Source organism: Ranitomeya variabilis, chromosome 5, assembly GCF_051348905.1.
Source record: "Ranitomeya variabilis isolate aRanVar5 chromosome 5, aRanVar5.hap1, whole genome shotgun sequence".
In the NCBI taxonomy this organism is placed as follows: Eukaryota; Metazoa; Chordata; class Amphibia; order Anura; family Dendrobatidae; genus Ranitomeya; species Ranitomeya variabilis.
Genome location: NC_135236.1, coordinates 38,103,114 through 38,129,919, shown reverse-complemented (window position 1 = coordinate 38,129,919; position 26,806 = coordinate 38,103,114). Strand labels below are relative to the sequence as shown.

Here is a 26,806-nt window from a genome sequence, read left to right as displayed (position 1 = left end):
TGAAAGTTTAATGAAAACAAAATAAAGAAAAAGGTGGGATTAAGAAAAAAATCAAGAAGATTAATTCCCTGGCAGTGTGCAGTTTCCATCCACAATTGGGACCATGAGAAACATCTGGTGAACAACATCCCAGTAGTCCTCAATATACAAACCAATTATCTCCTTCTACTTGTTAATCTGCATTCACACCTTTCTCTTTCAGTGAGTCAGCCAAGATATTTTGCCCATGACAGAGTTCGTCAATAGAGATTCAGGTGAACTAAGTCCCAAAATTTCTCCAAGGTTCTCCCTCTGCATGCACTTTGCAAAAACATGAATAGCTGATCTTTGAGTTGGCTGTGATGGCTGAGTGGTTAAGGCATTGGACTCGAAATCCAATGGGGTTTCCCCACACAGGTTCAAATCCTGTTCACAGCGTAGTGTTTTAACATGACAAAAACATTAGAATTTGTCAAAAACAGTAATGCTATATTTATATTGGTAAAATGGGCCAAATGATATGAAATGGGACAAGTATTCATATTCCAAAATTTGAGTCTCAAAATTGAAACTAAGCAGTATGAAAACTAAAAGAAACATTACTAGATGTTTCCCAGGACATTAATGGTATCATTCACTGATCTCTGGAAACTCTGATCAGAACTGTATTGGTTGCTAAAAATGCTCTACACCAAATTTTTTCAGCAATCAAATGTCAAATAACGTTAATAAACTCGTTACTAAAACACATCGGAGAACCAACAGTGATGGCTAGGGTTGAGCGAAACGGGTCGATCTTTTTCAAAAGTCGCCGACTTTTGGCTAAGTCGGCGTCTCATGAAACCCGATCCGACCCCTGTGCTTGTCGGCCATGCGGTACGCGACTTTCGCGCCAAAGTCGCGTTTCAATGATGCGAAAAGCGCCATTTCTCAGCCAATGAAGGTGAACGCAGAGTGTGGGCAGCGTGATGACATAGATCCTGGTCCCCACCATCTTAGAGAAGGGCATTGCAGTGATTGGCTTGCTGTCTGTGGCGTCACAGGGGCTATAAAGGGGCGTTCCCGCCGACCGCCATCTTACTGCTGCTGATCTGAGCTTAGGGACAGGTTGCTGCCGCTTCGTCAGAAGCAGGGAGAGCGTTAGGCAGGGTCCACTAACCACCAAACCGCTTGTGCTGCAGCGATTTCCACTGTCCAACACCACCTTCGGTGTGCAGGGACTGTGGAAGCTATTTTTTTTTTTTTTCCCCTCAGCGCTGTAGCTCATTGGGCTGCCCTAGAAGGCTCCGTGATAGCTGTATTGCTGTGTGTACGCCACTGTGGAAACCAACTGCTTTTTTCAAAGCACATATCCTCTTGTTCCTTCCTTTCTGCACAGCTATCTTTTTTGTTTGTCCACACTTTTTATTTAATTTGTGCATCAGTCCACTCCTATTGCTGCCTGCCATACCTGGCTTAGATTACTGCAGGGAGATAGTAATTGTAGGACAGTCCCTGTTTTTTTTTTTTTTTTTTTTTTGTGGGAGATTAAGATTGGCATTTCTGCTACAGTGCCATCCCTGTGTGTGCCATCTCTCACTGAGTGGGCCATAGAAAGCCTATTTATTTTTTCCGTGATTTGTGTTCTAAATTCTACCTCAACACAAAAACACTACATCAATCAGTGGGAGAAAAATATTGGCCTCAGTCAGGGCTTGTGTGCCACTGCTGTGTGTGCTATCTCTCATTCAGTGGGCTATAGAAAGCCTATTTTTTTTTTTTTTTTTTAATATTATTTGGTTTCTAAAGTCTCCCTGAAAAAAAAAAAAAAACCTAAAAAAACAGTGGGAGAGTAATATTGCCCTTTCAGCTTGTGTGCCAGTCTTGACTCCTGGGTGTGCCACCTCTCTCCCTCTCATTCAGTGGGCCATAGAAAGCCTATTTATTTTTTATTTTTTAAATATTATTGGGTTTCTAAAGTCTCCCTTAAAAAACAAAAAATACATAAAAAAACAGTGGGAGAGTAATATTGCCCTTTCAGCTTGTGTGCCAGTCTTGACTCCTGGGTGTGCCACCTCTCTCCCTCTCATTCAGTGGGCCATAGAAAGCCTATTTTTTTTTTTTTAATATTATTGGGTTTCTAAAGTCTCCCTTAAAAAACAAAAAATACATAAAAAAACAGTGGGAGAGTAATATTGCCCTTTCAGCTTGTGTGCCAGTCTTGACTCCTGGGTGTGCCACCTCTCTCCCTCTCATTCAGTGGGCCATAGAAAGCCTATTTATTTTTTTTTTTAAATATTATTGGGTTTCTAAAGTCTCCCTTAAAAAACAAAAAATACATAAAAAAACAGTGGGAGAGTAATATTGCCCTTTCAGCTTGTGTGCCAGTCTTGACTCCTGGGTGTGCCACCTCTCTCTCATTCAGTGGGCCATAGAAAGCATTTTTTTTTTCCTTGATTTGTGTTCTAAAATCTACCTCAACACAAAAACACTACATCAATCAGTGGGAGAAAAATATTGGCCTCAGTCAGGGCTTGTGTGCCACTGCTGTGTGTGCTATCTCTCATTCAGTGGGCTATAGAAAGCCTATTTATTTATTTATTTTTTTTCTTATTATTTGGTTTCTAAAGTCTCCCTGAAAAAAAAAAAAAACATAAAAAAACAGTGGGAGAGTAATATTGCCCTTTCAGCTTGTGTGCCAGTCTTGACTCCTGGGTGTGCCACCTCTCTCCCTCTCATTCAGTGGGCCATAGAAAGCCTATTTATTTTTTTTTTTAAATATTATTGGGTTTCTAAAGTCTCCCTTAAAAAACAAAAAATACATAAAAAAACAGTGGGAGAGCAATATTGCCCTTTCAGCTTGTGTGCCAGTCTTGACTCCTGGGTGTGCCACCTCTCTCTCTCATTCAGTGGGCCATAGAAAGGCTATTTTTTTTTTGGTTTTTTTTAATATTATTTGGTTTCTAAAGTCTCCCTGAAAAAAAAAAAAAAACATAAAAAAACAGTGGGAGAGTAATATTGCCCTTTCAGCTTGTGTGCCAGTCTTGACTCCTGGGTGTGCCACCTCTCTCCCTCTCATTCAGTGGGCCATAGAAAGCCTATTTATTTTTTTTTTTAAATATTATTGGGTTTCTAAAGTCTCCATTAAAAAACAAAAAATACATAAAAAAACAGTGAGAGAGTAATATTGCCCTTTCAGCTTGTGTGCCATTCTTGACTCCTGGGTGTGCCACCTCTCTCCCTCTCATTCAGTGGGCCATAGAAAGCCTATTTATTTATTTTTTTAAATATTATTGGGTTTCTAAAGTCTCCCTTAAAAAACAAAAAATACATAAAAAAACAGTGGGAGAGTAATATTGCCCTTTCAGCTTGTGTGCCAGTCTTGACTCCTGGGTGTGCCACCTCTCTCTCTCATTCAGTGGGCCATAGAAAGGCTATTTTTTTTTTTTGTTTTTTTAATATTATTTGGTTTCTAAAGTCTCCCTGAAAAAAAAAAAAAACCTAAAAAAACAGTGGGAGAGTAATATTGCCCTTTCAGCTTGTGTGCCAGTCTTGACTCCTGGGTGTGCCACCTCTCTCCCTCTCATTCAGTGGGCCATAGAAAGCCTATTTATTTTTTTTTTAAATATTATTGGGTTTCTAAAGTCTCCCTTAAAAAACAAAAAATACATAAAAAAACAGTGGGAGAGTAATATTGCCCTTTCAGCTTGTGTGCCAGTCTTGACTCCTGGGTGTGCCACCTCTCTCCCTCTCATTCAGTGGGCCATAGAAAGCCTATTTATTTTTTTTTTTAAATATTATTGGGTTTCTAAAGTCTCCCTTAAAAAACAAAAAATACATAAAAAAACAGTGGGAGAGTAATATTGCCCTTTCAGCTTGTGTGCCAGTCTTGACTCCTGGGTGTGCCACCTCTCTCCCTCTCATTCAGTGGGCCATAGAAAGCCTATTTATTTATTTTTTTTAAATATTATTGGGTTTCTAAAGTCTCCCTTAAAAAACAAAAAATACATAAAAAAACAGTGGGAGAGTAATATTGCCCTTTCAGCTTGTGTGCCAGTCTTGACTCCTGGGTGTGCCACCTCTCTCTCATTCAGTGGGCCATAGAAAGCATTTTTTTTTTTCCTTGATTTGTGTTCTAAAATCTACCTCAACACAAAAACACTACATCAATCAGTGGGAGAAAAATATTGGCCTCAGTCAGGGCTTGTGTGCCACTGCTGTGTGTGCTATCTCTCATTTAGTGGGCTATAGAAAGCCTATTTATTTATTTATTTTTTTTCTTATTATTTGGTTTCTAAAGTCTCCCTGAAAAAAAAAAAAAACATAAAAAAACAGTGGGAGAGTAATATTGCCCTTTCAGCTTGTGTGCCAGTCTTGACTCCTGGGTGTGCCACCTCTCTCCCTCTCATTCAGTGGGCCATAGAAAGCCTATTTATTTTTTTTTTTAAATATTATTGGGTTTCTAAAGTCTCCCTTAAAAAACAAAAAATACATAAAAAAACAGTGGGAGAGTAATATTGCCCTTTCAGCTTGTGTGCCAGTCTTGACTCCTGGGTGTGCCACCTCTCTCCCTCTCATTCAGTGGGCCATAGAAAGCCTATTTATTTTTTTGGTTTTTTTAATATTATTTGGTTTCTAAAGTCTCCCTGAGAAAAAAAAAAAATAAATTAGGTGGGAGATTAATATTGACATTAGTGCTTGAGTGACAGTCCTGCGTGTGTGTCATCTCTGTGATTTTGTGCCTGAGAGTTTGTGTTACAGAGTGTGTAACATTGTGCCTGATTTTCCTTGTGGTCTCACCAACCTGTTAAGGGATATTGAAATCATACTGAAGTTATAGCTCACCGTGTAAGTTGTTTGACAGCAACAAATAAAGTTACTTTGGTTAAGATTTTAAAACAATGAGGAAGTCTGGTGCAAGAGGTCGTCGTGGGCGTTCATTGTCAGCTGGTAATGATGGTAGTGGTAGTGGAGCATCAGGTGGTCGTGGGGATAAAAATATTCCACCTAAGTCTGGAGCTGTGGAGCCAGTTTCGTCGTCAGGCTACACAAGGCCTCGAACGCTCTCTTTTCTGGGAGTAGGAAAACCGCTTTTAAAGGCGGAGCAGCAACAGCAAGTTTTGGCTTACATTGCAGACTCAGCCTCTAGCTCTTTTGCCTCCTCTTCCGAAACTGGTAAATGTAAAAGCAGCGCGTCGCTTGTGGATGTTCACGGTCAGGGACAAGTCGCTTCCTTGTCCTCCTCAGCAAAAACTACAACAAGAGGGAAGGATGCAGCAGGCGACACAATGGGTCACTCCATGGAGCTCTTTACACATACCGTCCCTGGCTTAGAAAGTGAAACATTTAACAGGCCATGCCCATTACAAGTATATTCTGACATGGAGTGCACTGATGCACAGCCACAGCCAGAGTACTATGCTGCTCCTTTGACTCAGACCACCACATTGCCCTCTCAGGGTACAGATCCACAATCAGACCCTGATGAGACTATGTTGCCCCGCCACGAACGCTATACCACCGACCGACACAGTGACACAGACGAAGTTGCACACGAGCTCGAAGAGGAGGTAATAGATGACCCAGTTATTGACCCCGATTGGCAGCCATTGGGGGAACAGGGTGCAGGCGGCAGTAGTTCAGAAGCGGAGGTGGAGGAGGGGCCGCAGCAGGCATCAACATCGCAACAGGTTCCATCTGCCGGGCCCGTATCTGGCCCAAAACGCGTGTCAAAGCCAAAACCTGTTGGAGGACAGCGTGGCCATCCGGTTAAAGCTCAGTCTGCAATCCCTGAAAAGGGATCCGAGTCTAGGAAGAGTGCAGTCTGGCATTTTTTTAAACAACATCCAACTGATCAGCGCAAAGTCATCTGTCAAAAATGTTCAACTAGCTTAAGCAGAGGTCAGAATCTGAAAAGTCTAAATACTAGTTGCATGCATAGACACTTAACCACCATGCATTTTCAAGCCTGGACTAACTACCAAACGTCCCTTAAGGTTGTAGCACCCTCGGCCAATGAAGCTAGTCAGCAACGCAACATCCCTTCCGTCACTGTAAGGCCACCATTTTCCGCACCACCGGCAGTATCTGTGCAGGTTTCTTTGCCAGCCAAAAGCAGTCAGGGTCAGGGAACCACCAGTTTTGTAGGAGGAAATATTGCATCTAGGGCACCGGCGGAAACAATACCGTCTCCAACCGTCTCTCAGTCTGCCATGTACACCGGCACACCCGAAAGTTCCACGATCTCCAGCTCTCCAGTCCAGCTCACCCTACATGAGACTCTGGTTAGAAAAAGGAAGTACTTATCCTCGCATCCGCGTACACAGGGTTTTAACGCCCACATAGCTAGACTAATCTCGTTAGAGATGATGCCCTACCGGTTAGTTGAAAGCGAAGCTTTCAAAGCCCTGATGGAGTACGCTGAACCACGATACGAGCTACCCAGTCGACACTTTTTTTCCAGAAAAGCCATCCCAGCCCTGCACCAGCATGTTAAACAGCACATCGTCCATGCACTCAGGCAATCTGTGAGTACAAAGGTGCACCTGACTACAGATGCATGGACCAGTAGGCATGGCCAGGGACGTTATGTGTCCATCACGGCACACTGGGTGAATGTGGTGGATGCAGGGTCCACAGGCGACATCAATTTAGGGACAGTTGTGCCTAGCCCACGGTCTAGGAAACAGTTGGCTGTAGGCGTTCGCACCCCCTCCTCCTCCTCCTCCTCGTCCTCCTGCAGAAGCTACAGCTCTTCCACAGAACGCAGTCTGCCAACCACTCCATCGGCAGATGACACTGTTGCACACCAGTTGTCCCATTATGGGCCAGCTACTGCCAAGCGTCAGCAGGCTGTATTGGCTATGAAGTGTTTGGGCGACAACAGACACACCGCGGAAGTTTTATCCGAGTTCTTGCAACAAGAAACGCAGTCGTGGCTGGGCACAGTAGATCTTGAGGCAGGCAAGGTAGTGAGTGATAACGGAAGGAATTTCATGGCTGCCATCTCCCTTTCCCAACTGAAACACATTCCTTGCCTGGCTCACACCTTAAACCTGGTGGTGCAGTGCTTATTGAAAACTTATCCTGGGTTCTCCGACCTGCTCCTCAAAGTGCGTGCACTTTGCTCACATATCCGACGTTCGCCTGTACACGCCAGCCGTATGCAGACCTATCAGCGGTCTTTGAACCTTCCCCAGCATCGCCTAATCATAGACGTTGCAACAAGGTGGAACTCAACACTGCACATGCTTCAGAGACTGTGCGAACAGAGGCGTGCTGTTATTTATTTGTGGGAGGATACACGGGCAGGCAGTAGGATGGCAGACATGGAGTTGTCAGGTGTGCAGTGGTCTAAGATACAAGACATGTGTCAAGTCCTTCAGTGTTTTGAGGAATGCACACGGCTGGTTAGTGCAGACAACGCCGTAATAAGCATGAGCATCCCCCTAATGCGTCTGCTGATGCAAAGTTTGACGCACATAAAGGAGCAGGCGTCTGCACCAGAGGAAGAGGAAAGCCTTGATGACAGTCAGCCATTGTCTGGTCAGGGCAGTGTACAGGACGAGGTAGCGGGCGAAGAGGAGGTGGAGGACGAGGAGGATGATGGGGATGAGTATATTTTTAATGCCGAACCTTTCCCGGGGGCACAGGAAATTGGTTGCGTGTCACGGCCGGGTTCTGGTTTTTTGAGGGACACAAGTGACGTAGATTTGCCTGCAACTGCCCCTCAACCAATCACAACCGGAGATTTGACAACTGGAACTTTGGCCCACATGGCGGATTATGCCTTACGTATCCTAAAAAGGGACACACGCATTACGAAAATGATGAACGATGACGATTACTGGTTGGCCTGCCTCCTTGATCCACGCTATAAAGGCAAATTGCAAAATATTATGCCACATGAGAACTTGGAACTAATATTAGCAACCAAACAATCAACTCTTGTTGACCGTTTGCTTCAGGCATTCCCAGCACACAGCGCACGTGATCGTTCTCACACGAGCTCCAGGGGGCAGCAGACTAGGAGTGTTAGGGGTGCACACATCAGAAGTGGCGTTGGACAGAGGGGTTTTCTGACCAGGTTGTGGAGTGATTTTGCTATGACCGCAGACAGGACAGGTACTGCTGCATCAATTGAAAGTGACAGGAGACAACATTTGTCCAGTATGGTTACTAACTATTTTTCATCCCTTATCGATGTTCTCCCTCAACCGTCATTCCCATTTGATTACTGGGCCTCCAAATTAGACACCTGGCCAGAATTGGCAGAATATGCATTGCAGGAGCTTGCTTGCCCGGCAGCAAGTGTCCTATCAGAAAGAGTATTCAGTGCTGCAGGTTCAATATTAACCGAAAAAAGGACTCGTCTGGCTACCCAAAATGTTGACGATCTAACATTCATTAAAATGAACCACAACTGGATTTCGAAATCTTTTGCCCCACCTTGCCCGGCCGACACCTAGCTTTCCTATGAAAAGCTCTTGCCTGTGAATTACTTTTCTAATGTCTAATTTGCTGCAGCTGATTGTACAGCATACGACATGTTTACACCTCCCTAAATGGCAAAACTCCCCACACGGGGCCGTCGTATCGCGACTTGGCGCAAGCACCCGTGAGACTGCTGTTTGTCTGAAGAGGTGGGTGTGCTCGCTTTTGGTTGACGGCATTGCTACTGGGTCCCTCATAGTACAATGTAGTGTCTCTGGCGGTGGTGGTGCGCACCCAACGTCAGACACACCGTTGTAACATGAGGGGCCCTGGGACGGTCCCGCCGGCCTCAAGAGAGTTCCCCCCTACCCCAGCTCAAAATGTGCTCTACCACGTGCAAAATTATGTCGCACAGCTCCACCAATCTTTAGTCTATTCGCTGACATCATTCAATGTCTGGCACTGACAATACAAATTTGTAGACATCTATGATGCAACTTAAAGTAGTCTGTGTCTGTGTCCTATATTGGCACCATTAAATAGTTACTGCCAAATTACTATGTCAGAAACTCAGCAGATGAGCCCACCCCTGTACCTAAGTATGCCACCTTTTTTTTTGTTTTGGTTGTTTTGCGAGACATTAACATCTATTTATATTTTGGGAGTACTGGGACAGACACTCCTTGCACTACTCCTCCACTCACCACCAAGCTGCCCGTGTATCCATGTAACCGCTGTAAAACTGCCATGAGCCTATTGTTTGTTATTTTAGGCCTTTGAAGCCTGTCTGCGGTCCCTCCTTCCACTAGTCCTCCACTGACCAGACCACTGCTGCCCGTGTACCCCTGGAACCAATTATAAAGTGCCTACAGCCAGCCCATTTTTTTATGTTAGGCCTTTGAAGCCTGTCTGCGGTCCCTCCTTCCACTAGTCCTCCACTGGCCAGACCACTGCTGCCCGTGTACCCCTGGAACCAATTATAAAGTGCCTACAGCCAGCCCATTTTTTTATGTTAGGCCTTTGAAGCCTGTCTGCGGTCCCTCCTTCCACTAGTCCTCCACTGGCCAGACCACTGCTGCCCGTGTACCCCTGGAACCAATTATAAAGTGCCTACAGCCAGCCCATTTTTTTATGTTAGGCCTTTGAAGCCTTTCTGCGGTCCCTCCTTCCACTAGTCCTCCACTGGCCAGACCACTGCTGCCCGTGTACCCCTGGAACCAATTATAAAGTGCCTACAGCCAGCCCATTTTTTTATGTTAGGCCTTTGAAGCCTGTCTGCGGTCCCTCCTTCCACTAGTCCTCCACTGGCCAGACCACTGCTGCCCGTGTACCCCTGGAACCAATTATAAAGTGCCTACAGCCAGCCCATTTTTTATGTTAGGCCTTTGAAGCCTGTCTGCGGTCCCTCCTTCCACTAGTCCTCCACTGGCCAGACCACTGCTGCCCGTGTACCCCTGGAACCAATTATAAAGTGCCTACAGCCAGCCCATTTTTTTATGTTAGGCCTTTGAAGCCTGTCTGCGGTCCCTCCTTCCACTAGCCCTCCACTGGCCAGACCACTGCTGCCCGTGTACCCCTGGAACCAATTATAAAGTGCCTACAGCCAGCCCATTTTTTTATGTTAGGCCTTTGAAGCCTGTCTGCGGTCCCTCCTTCCACTAGTCCTCCACTGGCCAGACCACTGCTGCCCGTGTACCCCTGGAACCAATTATAAAGTGCCTACAGCCAGCCCATTTTTTTATGTTAGGCCTTTGAAGCCTGTCTGCGGTCCCTCCTTCCACTAGTCCTCCACTGGCCAGACCACTGCTGCCCGTGTACCCCTGGAACCAATTATAAAGTGCCTACAGCCAGCCCATTTTCTTATGTTAGGCCTTTGAAGCCTGTCTGCGGTCCCTCCTTCCACTAGTCCTCCACTGGCCAGACCACTGCTGCCCGTGTACCCCTGGAACCAATTATAAAGTGCCTACAGCCAGCCCATTTTTTTATGTTAGGCCTTTGAAGCCTGTCTGCGGTCCCTCCTTCCACTAGTCCTCCACTGGCCAGACCACTGCTGCCCGTGTACCCCTGGAACCAATTATAAAGTGCCTACAGCCAGCCCATTTTCTTATGTTAGGCCTTTGAAGCCTGTCTGCGGTCCCTACTTTAAATACTCCTCCACTGACCACCAAGCTGCCTGCCCGTGTATCCATGTAACCGCTGTAAAACTGCCATGAGCCTATTGTTTGTTATGTTAGGCCTTTGACAGCCTGTCTGCGGTCCCTACTTTAAATACTCCTCCACTCACCACCAAGCTGCCTGCCCGTCTATCCATGTAACCGCTGTAAAACTGCCATGAGCCTATTGTTTGTTATGTTAGGCCTTTGATAGCCTGTCTGCGGTCCTTACTTTAAATACTCCTCCACTCACCACCTAGCTGCCTGTGTATCCATGTAACCGCTGTAAAACTGCAATGAGCCTATTGTTTGTTATTTTAGGCCTTTGATAGCCTGTCTGCGGCCCCTACTTGCAATACTCCTCCACTGACCACAATGCTGCCTGGAGTGCCTGCCTGTGTATCCATGTAACCGATGTAAAACTGCCATGACTGCCTACTGTTTGTTATTTTAGGCCTTTGATAGCCTGTCTGCGGCCCCTACTTGCAATACTCCTCCACTGACCACAATGCTGCCTGGAGTGCCTGCCTGTGTATCCATGTAACCGATGTAAAACTGCCATGACTGCCTACTGTTTGTTATTTTAGGCCTTTGATAGCCTGTCTGCGGCCCCTACTTGCAATACTCCTCCACTGACCACAATGCTGCCTGGAGTGCCTGCCTGTGTATCCATGTAACCGATGTAAAACTGCCATGACTGCCTACTGTTTGTTATTTTAGGCCTTTGATAGCCTGTCTGCGGCCCCTACTTGCAATACTCCTCCACTGACCACAATGCTGCCTGGAGTGCCTGCCTGTGTATCCATGTAACCGATGTAAAACTGCCATGACTGCCTACTGTTTGTTATTTTAGGCCTTTGATAGCCTGTCTGCGGCCCCTACTTGCAATACTCCTCCACTGACCACAATGCTGCCTGGAGTGCCTGCCTGTGTATCCATGTAACCGATGTAAAACTGCCATGACTGCCTACTGTTTGTTATTTTAGGCCTTTGATAGCCTGTCTGCGGCCCCTACTTGCAATACTCCTCCACTGACCACAATGCTGCCTGGAGTGCCTGCCTGTGTATCCATGTAACCGATGTAAAACTGCCATGACTGCCTACTGTTTGTTATTTTAGGCCTTTGATAGCCTGTCTGCGGCCCCTACTTGCAATACTCCTCCACTGACCACACCAATGCTGCCCGTGTACCCCTGGAACCTATCTAAAAGTTCATAGAGCCTAGTTATATATTTTATTTACTGTTAATAAGGCCATGATGGACTACGCGGTACCACGCTACAAGCTAACCAGTCGACACTTCTTTTGCGAGAAAAGCCATCCCAACCCTCCACCAGCATGTAGAAGACCGCATTGTCCATGCACTCTGGCAATCTGTGAGTACAAAGGTGCACCTGACAACAGACGCATGGACCTGTAGGCATGGCCACGGAAGATTACGTGTCCATTACGGCGCAATGGGTTAATGTGGTGGATGCATGGTCCACAGGGGACAGCCTACTAAGTCTGTCTGCAGTCCCTAATTCAAATTGTCCTCCACTGTCTAAATCGGAGCTTCCACCTTCTGGCTTTCGGCCTATAGTATCAGAAATTAAACTTCATTTGGCCTTCAACTTTGGTTAGGGCCTACTAACGGCTTCTGCCCCTCCCTGGTGTTGCCCTCAACTAAATAAAGCTGAGCTTCAAGCTTCTGCTCCAAATTACCATTTTAAAAAATGCAATAGGCTTTTCCGGCCTACTAAAGGTGTCTGTCTGTGTGCCCCTGCCTGGTGTTGTCCTCAACTAAATAAAGCTGAGCTTCAACCTTCTGCTCCAAATTACCATTTTAAAAAATGCAATAGGCTTTTCCGGCCTACTAAAGGTGTCTGTCTGTGTGCCCCTGCCTGGTGTTGTCCTCAACTAAATAAAGCTGAGCTTCAACCTTCCGGCTCTCATTAAGTGGTTTTTAAAAAAAAAAATGGTGGTTAGGGCCTACTAACGGCTTCTGCCCCTCCCTGGTGTTGTCCTCAACTAAATAAAGCTGAGCTTCAACCTTCTGCTCCAAATTACCATTTTAAAAAATGCAATAGGCTTTTCCGGCCTACTAAAGGTGTCTGTCTGTGTGCCCCTGCCTGGTGTTGTCCTCAACTAAATAAAGCTGAGCTTCAACCTTCTGCTCCAAATTACCATTTTAAAAAATGCAATAGGCTTTTCCGGCCTACTAAAGGTGTCTGTCTGTGTGCCCCTGCCTGGTGTTGTCCTCAACTAAATAAAGCTGAGCTTCAACCTTCTGCTCCAAATTACCATTTTAAAAAATGCAATAGGCTTTTCCGGCCTACTAAAGGTGTCTGTCTGTGTGCCCCTGCCTGGTGTTGTCCTCAACTAAATAAAGCTGAGCTTCAACCTTCCGGCTCTCATTAAGTGGTTTTTTTTAAAAAAAAAAAATGGTGGTTAGGGCCTACTAACGGCTTCTGCCCCTCCCTGGTGTTGTCCTCAACTAAATAAAGCTGAGCTTCAACCTTCTGCTCCAAATTACCATTTTAAAAAATGCAATAGGCTTTTCCGGCCTACTAAAGGTGTCTGTCTGTGTGCCCCTGCCTGGTGTTGTCCTCAACTAAATAAAGCTGAGCTTCAACCTTCCGGCTCTCATTAAGTGGTTTTTAAAAAAAAAAATGGTGGTTAGGGCCTACTAACGGCTTCTGCCCCTCCCTGGTGTTGTCCTCAACTAAATAAAGCTGAGCTTCAACCTTCTGCTCCAAATTACCATTTTAAAAAATGCAATAGGCTTTTCCGGCCTACTAAAGGTGTCTGTCTGTGTGCCCCTGCCTGGTGTTGTCCTCAACTAAATAAAGCTGAGCTTCAAAATTCCGGCTCTCATTAAGTGGTTTTTAAAAAAAAAAATGGTGGTTAGGGCCTACTAACGGCTTCTGCCCCTCCCTGGTGTTGCCCTCAACTAAATAAAGTTGAGCTTCAACCTTCTGCTCCAAATTACCATTTTAAAAAATGCAATAGGCTTTTCCGGCCTACTAAAGGTGTCTGTCTGTGTGCCCCTGCCTGGTGTTGTCCTCAACTAAATAAAGCTGAGCTTCAACCTTCCGGCTCTCATTAAGTGGTTTTTAAAAAAAAAAATGGTGGTTAGGGCCTACTAACGGCTTCTGCCCCTCCCTGGTGTTGCCCTCAACTAAATAAAGCTGAGCTTCAACCTTCTGCTCCAAATTACCATTTTAAAAAATGCAATAGGCTTTTCCGGCCTACTAAAGGTGTCTGTCTGTGTGCCCCTGCCTGGTGTTGTCCTCAACTAAATAAAGCTGAGCTTCAACCTTCCGGCTCTCATTAAGTGGTTTTTAAAAAAAAAAATGGTGGTTAGGGCCTACTAACGGCTTCTGCCCCTCCCTGGTGTTGTCCTCAACTAAATAAAGCTGAGCTTCAACCTTCTGCTCCAAATTACCATTTTAAAAAATGCAATAGGCTTTTCCGGCCTACTAAAGGTGTCTGTCTGTGTGCCCCTGCCTGGTGTTGTCCTCAACTAAATAAAGCTGAGCTTCAACCTTCTGCTCCAAATTACCATTTTAAAAAATGCAATAGGCTTTTCCGGCCTACTAAAGGTGTCTGTCTGTGTGCCCCTGCCTGGTGTTGTCCTCAACTAAATAAAGCTGAGCTTCAACCTTCTGCTCCAAATTACCATTTTAAAAAATGCAATAGGCTTTTCCGGCCTACTAAAGGTGTCTGTCTGTGTGCCCCTGCCTGGTGTTGTCCTCAACTAAATAAAGCTGAGCTTCAACCTTCCGGCTCTCATTAAGTGGTTTTTAAAAAAAAAAATGGTGGTTAGGGCCTACTAACGGCTTCTGCCCCTCCCTGGTGTTGTCCTCAACTAAATAAAGCTGAGCTTCAACCTTCTGCTCCAAATTACCATTTTAAAAAATGCAATAGGCTTTTCCGGCCTACTAAAGGTGTCTGTCTGTGTGCCCCTGCCTGGTGTTGCCCTCAACTAAATAAAGCTGAGCTTCAACCTTCTGCTCCAAATTACCATTTTAAAAAATGCAATAGGCTTTTCCGGCCTACTAAAGGTGTCTGTCTGTGTGCCCCTGCCTGGTGTTGTCCTCAACTAAATAAAGCTGAGCTTCAACCTTCCGGCTCTCATTAAGTGGTTTTTAAAAAAAAAAATGGTGGTTAGGGCCTACTAACGGCTTCTGCCCCTCCCTGGTGTTGTCCTCAACTAAATAAAGCTGAGCTTCAACCTTCTGCTCCAAATTACCATTTTAAAAAATGCAATAGGCTTTTCCGGCCTACTAAAGGTGTCTGTCTGTGTGCCCCTGCCTGGTGTTGTCCTCAACTAAATAAAGCTGAGCTTCAACCTTCTGCTCCAAATTACCATTTTAAAAAATGCAATAGGCTTTTCCGGCCTACTAAAGGTGTCTGTCTGTGTGCCCCTGCCTGGTGTTGTCCTCAACTAAATAAAGCTGAGCTTCAACCTTCTGCTCCAAATTACCATTTTAAAAAATGCAATAGGCTTTTCCGGCCTACTAAAGGTGTCTGTCTGTGTGCCCCTGCCTGGTGTTGTCCTCAACTAAATAAAGCTGAGCTTCAACCTTCCGGCTCTCATTAAGTGGTTTTTTAAAAAAAAAATGGTGGTTAGGGCCTACTAACGGCTTCTGCCCCTCCCTGGTGTTGTCCTCAACTAAATAAAGCTGAGCTTCAACCTTCTGCTCCAAATTACCATTTTAAAAAATGCAATAGGCTTTTCCGGCCTACTAAAGGTGTCTGTCTGTGTGCCCCTGCCTGGTGTTGTCCTCAACTAAATAAAGCTGAGCTTCAACCTTCTGCTCCAAATTACCAATTTTAAAAAATGCAATAGGCTTTTCCGGCCTACTAAAGGTGTCTGTCTGTGTGCCCCTGCCTGGTGTTGTCCTCAACTAAATAAAGCTGAGCTTCAACCTTCTGCTCCAAATTACCATTTTAAAAAATGCAATAGGCTTTTCCGGCCTACTAAAGGTGTCTGTCTGTGTGCCCCTGCCTGGTGTTGTCCTCAACTAAATAAAGCTGAGCTTCAACCTTCTGCTCCAAATTACCATTTTAAAAAATGCAATAGGCTTTTCCGGCCTACTAAAGGTGTCTGTCTGTGTGCCCCTGCCTGGTGTTGTCCTCAACTAAATAAAGCTGAGCTTCAACCTTCTGCTCCAAATTACCATTTTAAAAAATGCAATAGGCTTTTCCGGCCTACTAAAGGTGTCTGCCCCTCCCTGGTGTTGTCCTCAACTGAACAAAGCTGAGCTTCCACATTCTGGCTTTCGCCCTATACTATCAGATATTAAACTGCATTTGGCCTACTAGTGTGGTTAGGCCCTTGAAACAGTGTCTGCTGCTCTTGGGTTTGCTACTCCACTGAACAAAGCAATGCCGCCTGTTTAGTCCTGTTACCAATTTTGAACTGCATTTAGCCTACTTTATTCTTTGGCCCTATATCTGTTTCCTCCTCATCCTGCCCATTGCCCAGCCACTGCTAAATGAGTCTGCTGGTACATTGACCTAGACCACTACATTCCCCTTGTACTCTACACAGCCAGAATCTGACCCTGCTGAAAGTAAGGTTCCCCTTCCCGCATGTTATACCACCTTACACAAGGACAAAGAGGAAGGTGCAGATGAAAGTGCAGGTTCCTTCATCAGGTGGGGGGGCATACTCGTTGGCGACGTCACTGGCACAGGGCCCCTCAGAGTACGCAAAAGTGTCGCTGCTGGTGGGAGGCGCCCCCGCCATGCAAACACACCGCCGTACTTTGAGGGGCCCTGTGCCAGTGCCAATGCGAACGAGTGGGCCCCCCCTGCTTGCTCAGGATCACAGCACTTGCAACGTTTAAATACTTACCTTTCCCTGCAACACCGCCGTGACGTAGTCCGCATTTCCTGGGCCCACGAAAAACTTGAGCCAGCCCTACTCCCCCCACAACTTTCCCCCAATTCCCTATGCCCAACTATTATTATACAGTTAATTAAGATTGGCAAGCTTCAGAAACAAGAATGGATGTTTTTGGCATTAAAATGGGCACTGTAGGTGTTTTCCTGGCCTCCACTCACTGCCGACTATGCTTCCCCATTGACTTGCATTGGGTTTCGTGTTTCGGTCGATCCCCGACTTTTAGCGATAATCGGCCGACTGCACTCGACTCGACTCTGGACAAAATCGGGTTTCCCAAAACCCTACTCGATCTTAAAAAAATGAAAGTCGCTCAACCCTAGTGATGGCATACATTTTTTATGATCGCATAGTTAAGACGATGGACTTAAAGTTCACATTCTGTATGAAATCATGTTCACAGTGCAGTGTTTTACCTTTAAAAAATTGGATTTTGCTTGTGAAAGTTTAATGAAAACAAAATATAGAAAAAGGTGGGATTAAGAAAAAAATCAAGAAGATTAATTCCCTGGCAGTGTGCAGTTTCCAACCACAATTGGGACCATGAGAAACATCTGGTGAACAACATCCCTGTAGTCCTCAATGTACAAACCAATTACCTCCTTCTACTTGTTAATCTGAGTTCACACCTTTCTCTGTCAGTGAGTCAGCCAAGATATTTTGCCCATGACAGAGTTCGTCAATAGAGATTCAGGTGAACTAAGTCCCAAAATTTCTCCAAGGCTCTCCCTCTGCATGCACTTTGCAAAAACATGAATAGCTAATCTTTGATTTGGCTGTGATGGCCGAGTGGTTAAGGCGTTGGACTTGAAATCCAATGGGGTTTCCCCGCACAGGTTCAAATCCTGTTCACAGCGTAGTGTTTTAACATGACAAAAACATTAGAATTTGTCAAAAACAGTAAAGCTATATTTATATTGGTAAAATGGGCCAAATGATATGAAATGGGACAAGTATTCATATTCCAAAATTTGAGTCTCAAAATTGAAACTAAGCAGTATGAAAACTAAAAGAAACATTACTAGATGTTTCCCAGGACATTAATGGTATCATTCACTGATCTCTGGAAACTCTGATCAGAACTGTATTGGTTGCTAAAAATGCTCTACACCAAATTTTTTCAGCAATCAAATGTCAAATAACGTTAATAAACTCGTTACTAAAACACATTGGAGAACCAACAGTGATGGCATACATTTTTTATGATCGCATAGTTAAGACGATGGACTTAAAGTTCACATTCTGTATGAAATCATGTTCACAGTGCAGTGTTTTACCTTTAAAAAATTGGATTTTGCTTGTGAAAGTTTAATGAAAACAAAATATAGAAAAAGGTGGGATTAAGAAAAAAATCAAGAAGATTAATTCCCTGGCAGTGTGCAGTTTCCAACCACAATTGGGACCATGAGAAACATCTGGTGAACAACATCCCTGTAGTCCTCAATTTACAAACCAATTATCTCCTTCTACTTGTTAATCTGAGTCCACACCTTTCTCTTTCAGTGAGACAGCCAAGATATTTTGCCCATGACAGAGTTCGTCAATAGAGATTCAGGTGAACTAAGTCCCAAAATTTCTCCAAGGCTCTCCCTCTGCATGCACTTTGCAAAAACATGAATGGCTAATCTTTGAGTTGGCTGTGATGGCCGAGTGGTTAAGGCGTTGGACTTGAAATCCAATGGGGTTTCCCCGCACAGGTTCAAATCCTGTTCACAGCGTAGTGTTTTAACATGACAAAAACATTAGAATTTGTCAAAAACAGTAAAGCTATATTTATATTGGTAAAATGGGCCAAATGATATGAAATGGGACAAGTATTCATATTCCAAAATTTGAGTCTCAAAATTGAAACTAAGCAGTATGAAAACTAAAAGAAACATTACTAGATGTTTCCCAGGACATTAATGGTATCATTCACTGATCTCTGGAAACTCTGATCAGAACTGTATTGGTTGCTAAAAATGCTCTACACCAAATTTTTTCAGCAATCAAATGTCAAATAACGTTAATAAACTCGTTACTAAAACACATTGGAGAACCAACAGTGATGGCATACATTTTTTATGATCGCATAGTTAAGACGATGGACTTAAAGTTCACATTCTGTATGAAATCATGTTCACAGTGCAGTGTTTTACCTTTAAAAAATTGGATTTTGCTTGTGAAAGTTTAATGAAAACAAAATATAGAAAAAGGTGGGATTAAGAAAAAAATCAAGAAGATTAATTCCCTGGCAGTGTGCAGTTTCCAACCACAATTGGGACCATGAGAAACATCTGGTGAACAACATCCCTGTAGTCCTCAATGTACAAACCAATTACCTCCTTCTACTTGTTAATCTGAGTTCACACCTTTCTCTGTCAGTGAGTCAGCCAAGATATTTTGCCCATGACAGAGTTCGTCAATAGAGATTCAGGTGAACTAAGTCCCAAAATTTCTCCAAGGCTCTCCCTCTGCATGCACTTTGCAAAAACATGAATAGCTAATCTTTGAGTTGGCTGTGATGGCCGAGTGGTTAAGGCGTTGGACTTGAAATCCAATGGGGTTTCACCACACAGGTTCAAATCCTGTTCACAGCATAGTGTTTTAACATGACAAAAACATTAGAATTTGTCAAAAACAGTAAAGCTATATTTATATTGGTAAAATGGGCCAAATGATATGAAATGGGACAAGTATTCATATTCCAAAATTTGAGTCTCAAAATTGAAACTAAGCAGTATGAAAACTAAAAGAAACATTACTAGATGTTTCCCAGGACATTAATGGTATCATTCACTGATCCCTGGAAACTCTGATCAGAACTGTATTGGTTGCTAAAAATGCTCTACACCAAATTTTTTCAGCAATCAAATGTCAAGTAACGTAAATAAACTCGTTACTAAAACACATCGGAGAACCAACAGTGATGGCATACATTTTTTATGATCGCATAGTTAAGACGATGGACTTAAAGTTCACATTCTGAATGAAATCATGTTCACAGTGCAGTGTTTTACCTTTAAAAAATTGGATTTTGCTTGTGAAAGTTTAATGAAAACAAAATATAGAAAAAGGTGGGATTAAGAAAAAAATCAAGAAGATTAATTCCCTGGCAGTGTGCAGTTTCGAACCACAATTGGGACCATGAGAAACATCTGGTGAACAACATCCCTGTAGTCCTCAATATACAAACCAATTATCTCCTTCTACTTGTTAATCTGAGTTCACACCTTTCTCTTTCAGTGAGACAGCCAAGATATTTTGCCCATGACAGAGTTCGTCAATAGAGATTCAGGTGAACTAAGTCCCAAAATTTCTCCAAGGCTCTCCCTCTGCATGCACTTTGCAAAAACATGAATGGCTAATCTTTGAGTTGGCTGTGATGGCCGAGTGGTTAAGGCGTTGGACTTGAAATCCAATGGGGTTTCCCCGCACAGGTTCAAATCCTGTTCACAGCGTAGTGTTTTAACATGACAAAAACATTAGAATTTGTCAAAAACAGTAAAGCTATATTTATGTTGGTAAAATGGACCAAATGATATGAAATGGGACAAGTATTCATATTCCAAAATTTGAGTCTCAAAATTGAAACTAAGCAGTATGAAAAATAAAAGAAACATTACTAGATGTTTCCCAGGACATTAATGGTATCATTCACTGATCTCTGGAAACTTTGATCAGAACTATATTGGTTGCTAAAAATGCTCTACACCAAATTTTTTCAGCAATCAAATGTCAAATAACGTTAATAAACTCGTTACTAAAACACATTGGAGAACCAACAGTGATGGCATACATTTTTTATGATCGCATAGTTAAGACGATGGACTTAAAGTTCACATTCTGTATGAAATCATGTTCACAGTGCAGTGTTTTACCTTTAAAAAATTGGATTTTGCTTGTGAAAGTTTAATGAAAACAAAATATAGAAAAAGGTGGGATTAAGAAAAAAATCAAGAAGATTAATTCCCTGGCAGTGTGCAGTTTCCAACCACAATTGGGACCATGAGAAACATCTGGTGAACAACATCCCTGTAGTCCTCAATGTACAAACCAATTACCTCCTTCTACTTGTTAATCTGAGTTCACACCTTTCTCTGTCAGTGAGTCAGCCAAGATATTTTGCCCATGACAGAGTTCGTCAATAGAGATTCAGGTGAACTAAGTCCCAAAATTTCTCCAAGGCTCTCCCTCTGCATGCACTTTGCAAAAACATGAATAGCTAATCTTTGAGTTGGCTGTGATGGCCGAGTGGTTAAGGCGTTGGACTTGAAATCCAATGGGGTTTCACCGCACAGGTTCAAATCCTGTTCACAGCATAGTGTTTTAACATGACAAAAACATTAGAATTTGTCAAAAACAGTAAAGCTATATTTATATTGGTAAAATGGGCCAAATGATTTGAAATGGGACAAGTATTCATATTCCAAAATTTGAGTCTCAAAATTGAAACTAAGCAGTATGAAAACTAAAAGAAACATTACTAGATGTTTCCCAGGACATTAATGGTATCATTCACTGATCCCTGGAAACTCTGATCAGAACTGTATTGGTTGCTAAAAATGCTCTACACCAAATTTTTTCAGCAATCAAATGTCAAATAACGTAAATAAACTCTTTACTAAAACACATCAGAGAACCAACAGTGATGGCATACATTTTTTATGATCGCATAGTTAAGACGATGGACTTAAAGTTCACATTCTGTATGAAATCATGTTCACAGTGCAGTGTTTTACCTTTAAAAAATTGGATTTTGCTTGTGAAAGTTTAATGAAAACAAAATATAGAAAAAGGTGGGATTAAGAAAAAAATCAAGAAGATTAATTCCCTGGCAGTGTGCAGTTTCCAACCACAATTGGGACCATGAGAAACATCTGGTGAACAACATCCCTGTAGTCCTCAATGTACAAACCAATTACCTCCTTCTACTTGTTAATCTGAGTTCACACCTTTCTCTGTCAGTGAGTCAGCCAAGATATTTTGCCCATGACAGAGTTCGTCAATAGAGATTCAGGTGAACTAAGTCCCAAAATTTCTCCAAGGCTCTCCCTCTGCATGCACTTTGCAAAAACATGAATAGCTAATCTTTGAGTTGGCTGTGATGGCCGAGTGGTTAAGGCGTTGGACTTGAAACCCAATGGGGTTTCACCGCACAGGTTCAAATCCTGTTCACAGCATAGTGTTTTAACATGACAAAAACATTAGAATTTGTCAAAAACAGTAAAGCTATATTTATATTGGTAAAATGGGCCAAATGATTTGAAATGGGACAAGTATTCATTTTCCAAAATTTGAGTCTCAAAATTGAAACTAAGCAGTATGAAAACTAAAAGAAACATTACTAGATGTTTCCCAGGACATTAATGGTATCATTCACTGATCCCTGGAAACTCTGATCAGAACTGTATTGGTTGCTAAAAATGCTCTACACCAAATTTTTTCAGCAATCAATTGTCAAATAACGTAAATAAACTCGTTACTAAAACACATCGGAGAACCAACAGTGATGGCATACATTTTTTATGATCGCATAGTTAAGACGATGGACTTAAAGTTCACATTCTGAATGAAATCATGTTCACAGTGCAGTGTTTTACCTTTAAAAAATTGGATTTTGCTTGTGAAAGTTTAATGAAAACAAAATATAGAAAAAGGTGGGATTAAGAAAAAAATCAAGAAGATTAATTCCCTGGCAGTGTGCAGTTTCCAACCACAATTGGGACCATGAGAAACATCTGGTGAACAACATCCCTGTAGTCCTCAATATACAAACCAATTATCTCCTTCTACTTGTTAATCTGAGTTCACACCTTTCTCTTTCAGTGAGACAGCCAAGATATTTTGCCCATGACAGAGTTCGTCAATAGAGATTCAGGTGAACTAAGTCCCAAAATTTCTCCAAGGCTCTCCCTCTGCATGCACTTTGCAAAAACATGAATGGCTAATCTTTGAGTTGGCTGTGATGGCCGAGTGGTTAAGGCGTTGGACTTGAAATCCAATGGGGTTTCCCCGCACAGGTTCAAATCCTGTTCACAGCGTAGTGTTTTAACATGACAAAAACATTAGAATTTGTCAAAAACAGTAAAGCTATATTTATGTTGGTAAAATGGGCCAAATGATATGAAATGGGACAAGTATTCATATTCCAAAATTTGAGTCTCAAAATTGAAACTAAGCAGTATGAAAAATAAAAGAAACATTACTAGATGTTTCCCAGGACATTAATGGTATCATTCACTGATCTCTGGAAACTTTGATCAGAACTATATTGGTTGCTAAAAATGCTCTACACCAAATTTTTTCAGCAATCAAATGTCAAATAACGTAAATAAACTCTTTACTAAAACACATCAGAGAACCAACAGTGATGGCATACATTTTTTATGATCGCATAGTTAAGACGATGGACTTAAAGTTCACATTCTGTATGAAATCATGTTCACAGTGCAGTGTTTTACCTTTAAAAAATTGGATTTTGCTTGTGAAAGTTTAATGAAAACAAAATATAGAAAAAGGTGGGATTAAGAAAAAAATCAAGAAGATTAATTCCCTGGCAGTGTGCAGTTTCCAACCACAATTGGGACCATGAGAAACATCTGGTGAAAAACATCCCTCTAGTCCTCAATGTACAAACCAATTACCTCCTTCTACTTGTTAATCTGAGTTCACACCTTTCTCTGTCAGTGAGTCAGCCAAGATATTTTGCCCATGACAGAGTTCGTCAATAGAGATTCAGGTGAACTAAGTCCCAAAATTTCTCCAAGGCTCTCCCTCTGCATGCACTTTGCAAAAACATGAATAGCTAATCTTTGAGTTGGCTGTGATGGCCGAGTGGTTAAGGCGTTGGACTTGAAATCCAATGGGGTTTTACCGCACAGGTTCAAATCCTGTTCACAGCATAGTATTTTAACATGACAAAACATTAGAATTTGTCAAAAACAGTAAAGCTATATTTATATTGGTAAAATGGGCCAAATGATTTGAAATGGGACAAGTATTCATGTTCCAAAATTTGAGTCTCAAAATTGAAACTAAGCAGTATGAAAACTAAAAGAAACATTACTAGATGTTTCCCAGGACATTAATGGTATCATTCACTTATCCCTGGAAACTCTGATCAGAACTGTATTGGTTGCTAAAAATGCTCTACACCAAATTTTTTCAGCAATCAAATGTCAAATAACGTAAATAAACTCTTTACTAAAACACATCAGAGAACCAACAGTGATGGCATACATTTTTTATGATCGCATAGTTAAGACGATGGACTTAAAGTTCACATTCTGTATGAAATCATGTTCACAGTGCAGTGTTTTACCTTTAAAAAATTGGATTTTGCTTGTGAAAGTTTAATGAAAACAAAATATAGAAAAAGGTGGGATTAAGAAAAAAATCAAGAAGATTAATTCCCTGGCAGTGTGCAGTTTCCAACCACAATTGGGACCATGAGAAACATCTGGTGAACAACATCCCTGTAGTCCTCAATGTACAAACCAATTACCTCCTTCTATTTGTTAATCTGAGTTCACACCTTTCTCTGTCAGTGAGTCAGCCAAGATATTTTGCCCATGACAGAGTTCGTCAATAGAGATTCAGGTGAACTAAGTCCCAAAATTTCTCCAAGGCTCTCCCTCTGCATGCACTTTGCAAAAACATGAATAGCTAATCTTTGAGTTGGCTGTGATGGCCGAGTGGTTAAGGCGTTGGACTTGAAATCCAATGGGGTTTCCCTGCACAGGTTCAAATCCTGTTCACAGCGTAGTGTTTTAACATGACAAAAACATTAGAATTTGTCAAAAACAGTAAAGCTATATTTATATTGGTAAAATGGGCCAAATGATATGAAATTGGACAAGTATTCATATTCCAAAATTTGAGTCTCAAAATTGAAACTAAGCAGTATGAAAAATAAAAGAAACATTACTAGATGTTTCCCAGGACATTAATGGTATCATTCACTGATCTCTGGAAACTTTGATCAGAACTATATTGGTTGCTAAAAATGCTCTACACCAAATTTTTTCAGCAATCAAATGTCAAATAACGTTAATAAACTCTTTACTAAAACACATCAGAGAACCAACAGTGATGGCATACATTTTTTATGATCGCATAGTTAAGACGATGGACTTAAAGTTCACATTCTGTATGAAATCATGTTCACAGTGCAGTGTTTTACCTTTAAAAAATTGGATTTTGCTTGTGAAAGTTTAATGAAAACAAAATATAGAAAAAGGTGGGATTAAGAAAAAAATCAAGAAGATTAATTCCCTGGCAGTGTGCAGTTTCCAACCACAATTGGGACCATGAGAAACATCTGGTGAACAACATCCCTGTAGTCCTCAATGTACAAACCAATTACCTCCTTCTACTTGTTAATCTGAGTTCACACCTTTCTCTGTCAGTGAGTCAGCCAAGATATTTTGCCCATGACAGAGTTCGTCAGTAGAGATTCAGGTGAACTAAGTCCCAAAATTTCTCCAAGGCTCTCCCTCTGCATGCACTTTGCAAAAACATGAATAGCTAATCTTTGAGTTGGCTGTGATGGCCGAGTGGTTAAGGCGTTGGACTTGAAATCCAATGGGGTTTCCCTGCACAGGTTCAAATCCTGTTCACAGCGTAGTGTTTTAACATGACAAAAACATTAGAATTTGTCAAAAACAGTAAAGCTATATTTATATTGGTAAAATGGGCCAAATGATATGAAATTGGACAAGTATTCATATTCCAAAATTTGAGTCTCAAAATTGAAACTAAGCAGTAGGGTTGAGCGAAACGGGTCGATCATTTTCAAAAGTCGCCGACTTTTGGCTAAGTCGGCGTCTCATGAAACCCGATCCGACCCCTGTGCTTGTCGGCCATGCGGTACGCGACTTTCGCGCCAAAGTCGCGTTTAAATGACGCGAAAAGTGCCATTTCTCAGCCAATGAAGGTGAACGCAGAGTGTGGGCAGCGTGATGACATAGATCCTGGTCCCCACCATCTTAGAGAAGGGCATTGCAGTGATTGGCTTGCTGTCTGCGGCGTCACAGGGGCTATAAAGGGGCGTTCCCGCCGACCGCCATCTTACTGCTGCTGATCTGAGCTTAGGGACAGGTTGCTGCCGCTTCGTCAGAAGCAGGGAGAGCGTTAGGCAGGGTCCACTAACCACCAAACCGCTTGTGCTGCAGCGATTTCCACTGTCCAACACCACCTTCGGTGTGCAGGGACTGTGGAAGCTATATTTTTTTTTTTTTCCCCTCAGCGCTGTAGCTCATTGGGCTGCCCTAGAAGGCTCCGTGATAGCTGTATTGCTGTGTGTACGCCACTGTGGAAACCAACTGCTTTTTTCAAAGCACATATCCTCTTGTTCCTTCCTTTCTGCACAGCTATCTTTTTTGTTTGTCCACACTTTTTATTTAATTTGTGCATCAGTCCACTCCTATTGCTGCCTGCCATACCTGGCTTACATTACTGCAGGGAGATAGTAATTGTAGGACAGTTTTTGTTTTTTTTTTGTTTTTTTTGTGGGAGATTAAGATTGGCATTTCTGCTACAGTGCCATCCCTGTGTGTGCCATCTCTCACTGAGTGGGCCATAGAAAGCCTATTTATTTTTTCCGTGATTTGTGTTCTAAATTCTACCTCAACACAAAAACACTACATCAATCAGTGGGAGAAAAATATTGGCCTCAGTCAGGGCTTGTGTGCCACTGCTGTGTGTGCTATCTCTCATTCAGTGGGCTATAGCAAGCCTATTTTTTTTTTTTTTTTTTTTTTTTTAATATTATTTGGTTTCTAAAGTCTCCCTGAAAAAAAAAAAAACCTAAAAAAACAGTGGGAGAGTAATATTGCCCTTTCAGCTTGTGTGCCAGTCTTGACTCCTGGGTGTGCCACCTCTCTCCCTCTCATTCAGTGGGCCATAGAAAGCCTATTTATTTTTTTTTTAAAATATTATTGGGTTTCTAAAGTCTCCCTTAAAAAACAAAAAATACATAAAAAAACAGTGGGAGAGTAATATTGCCCTTTCAGCTTGTGTGCCAGGCTTGACTCCTGGGTGTGCCACCTCTCTCCCTCTCATTCAGTGGGCCATAGAAAGCCTATTTATTTATTTTTTTAAATATTATTGGGTTTCTAAAGTCTCCCTTAAAAAACAAAAAATACATAAAAAAACAGTGGGAGAGTAATATTGCCCTTTCAGCTTGTGTGCCAGTCTTGACTCCTGGGTGTGCCACCTCTCTCTCTCATTCAGTGGGCCATAGAAAGGCTATTTTTTTTTTGGTTTTTTTAATATTATTTGGTTTCTAAAGTCTCCCTGAAAAAAAAAAAAAAAACATACAAAAAACAGTGGGAGAGTAATATTGCCCTTTCAGCTTGTGTGCCAGTCTTGACTCCTGGGTGTGCCA

The 26,806-nt window shown here is 42.5% G+C and overlaps 11 non-coding genes across 11 annotated transcripts; all 11 read left to right on the top strand.

Moving 5' to 3' along the window:
• Positions 1 to 335: 335 nt before the first annotated feature.
• On the top strand, positions 336 to 417 carry TRNAS-CGA (transfer RNA serine (anticodon CGA)). The gene has a single exon. It is a non-coding gene; the product is annotated as a tRNA-Ser (tRNA).
• Positions 418 to 17,212: 16,795 nt separating this feature from the next.
• On the top strand, positions 17,213 to 17,294 carry TRNAS-UGA (transfer RNA serine (anticodon UGA)). The gene has a single exon. It is a non-coding gene; the product is annotated as a tRNA-Ser (tRNA).
• Positions 17,295 to 18,073: 779 nt separating this feature from the next.
• On the top strand, positions 18,074 to 18,155 carry TRNAS-UGA (transfer RNA serine (anticodon UGA)). The gene has a single exon. It is a non-coding gene; the product is annotated as a tRNA-Ser (tRNA).
• Positions 18,156 to 18,934: 779 nt separating this feature from the next.
• Positions 18,935 to 19,016, top strand: TRNAS-UGA (transfer RNA serine (anticodon UGA)). The gene has a single exon. It is a non-coding gene; the product is annotated as a tRNA-Ser (tRNA).
• A 779-nt stretch (positions 19,017 to 19,795) lies between these two features.
• Positions 19,796 to 19,877, top strand: TRNAS-UGA (transfer RNA serine (anticodon UGA)). Its single transcript has one exon. It is a non-coding gene; the product is annotated as a tRNA-Ser (tRNA).
• Positions 19,878 to 20,656: 779 nt separating this feature from the next.
• Positions 20,657 to 20,738, top strand: TRNAS-UGA (transfer RNA serine (anticodon UGA)). The gene has a single exon. It is a non-coding gene; the product is annotated as a tRNA-Ser (tRNA).
• Positions 20,739 to 21,517: 779 nt separating this feature from the next.
• Positions 21,518 to 21,599, top strand: TRNAS-UGA (transfer RNA serine (anticodon UGA)). Its single transcript has one exon. It is a non-coding gene; the product is annotated as a tRNA-Ser (tRNA).
• A 779-nt stretch (positions 21,600 to 22,378) lies between these two features.
• On the top strand, positions 22,379 to 22,460 carry TRNAS-UGA (transfer RNA serine (anticodon UGA)). Its single transcript has one exon. It is a non-coding gene; the product is annotated as a tRNA-Ser (tRNA).
• A 779-nt stretch (positions 22,461 to 23,239) lies between these two features.
• Positions 23,240 to 23,321, top strand: TRNAS-UGA (transfer RNA serine (anticodon UGA)). Its single transcript has one exon. It is a non-coding gene; the product is annotated as a tRNA-Ser (tRNA).
• Positions 23,322 to 24,099: 778 nt separating this feature from the next.
• Positions 24,100 to 24,181, top strand: TRNAS-UGA (transfer RNA serine (anticodon UGA)). Its single transcript has one exon. It is a non-coding gene; the product is annotated as a tRNA-Ser (tRNA).
• A 779-nt stretch (positions 24,182 to 24,960) lies between these two features.
• TRNAS-UGA (transfer RNA serine (anticodon UGA)) lies at positions 24,961 to 25,042 on the top strand. The gene has a single exon. It is a non-coding gene; the product is annotated as a tRNA-Ser (tRNA).
• Positions 25,043 to 26,806: the final 1,764 nt, after the last annotated feature.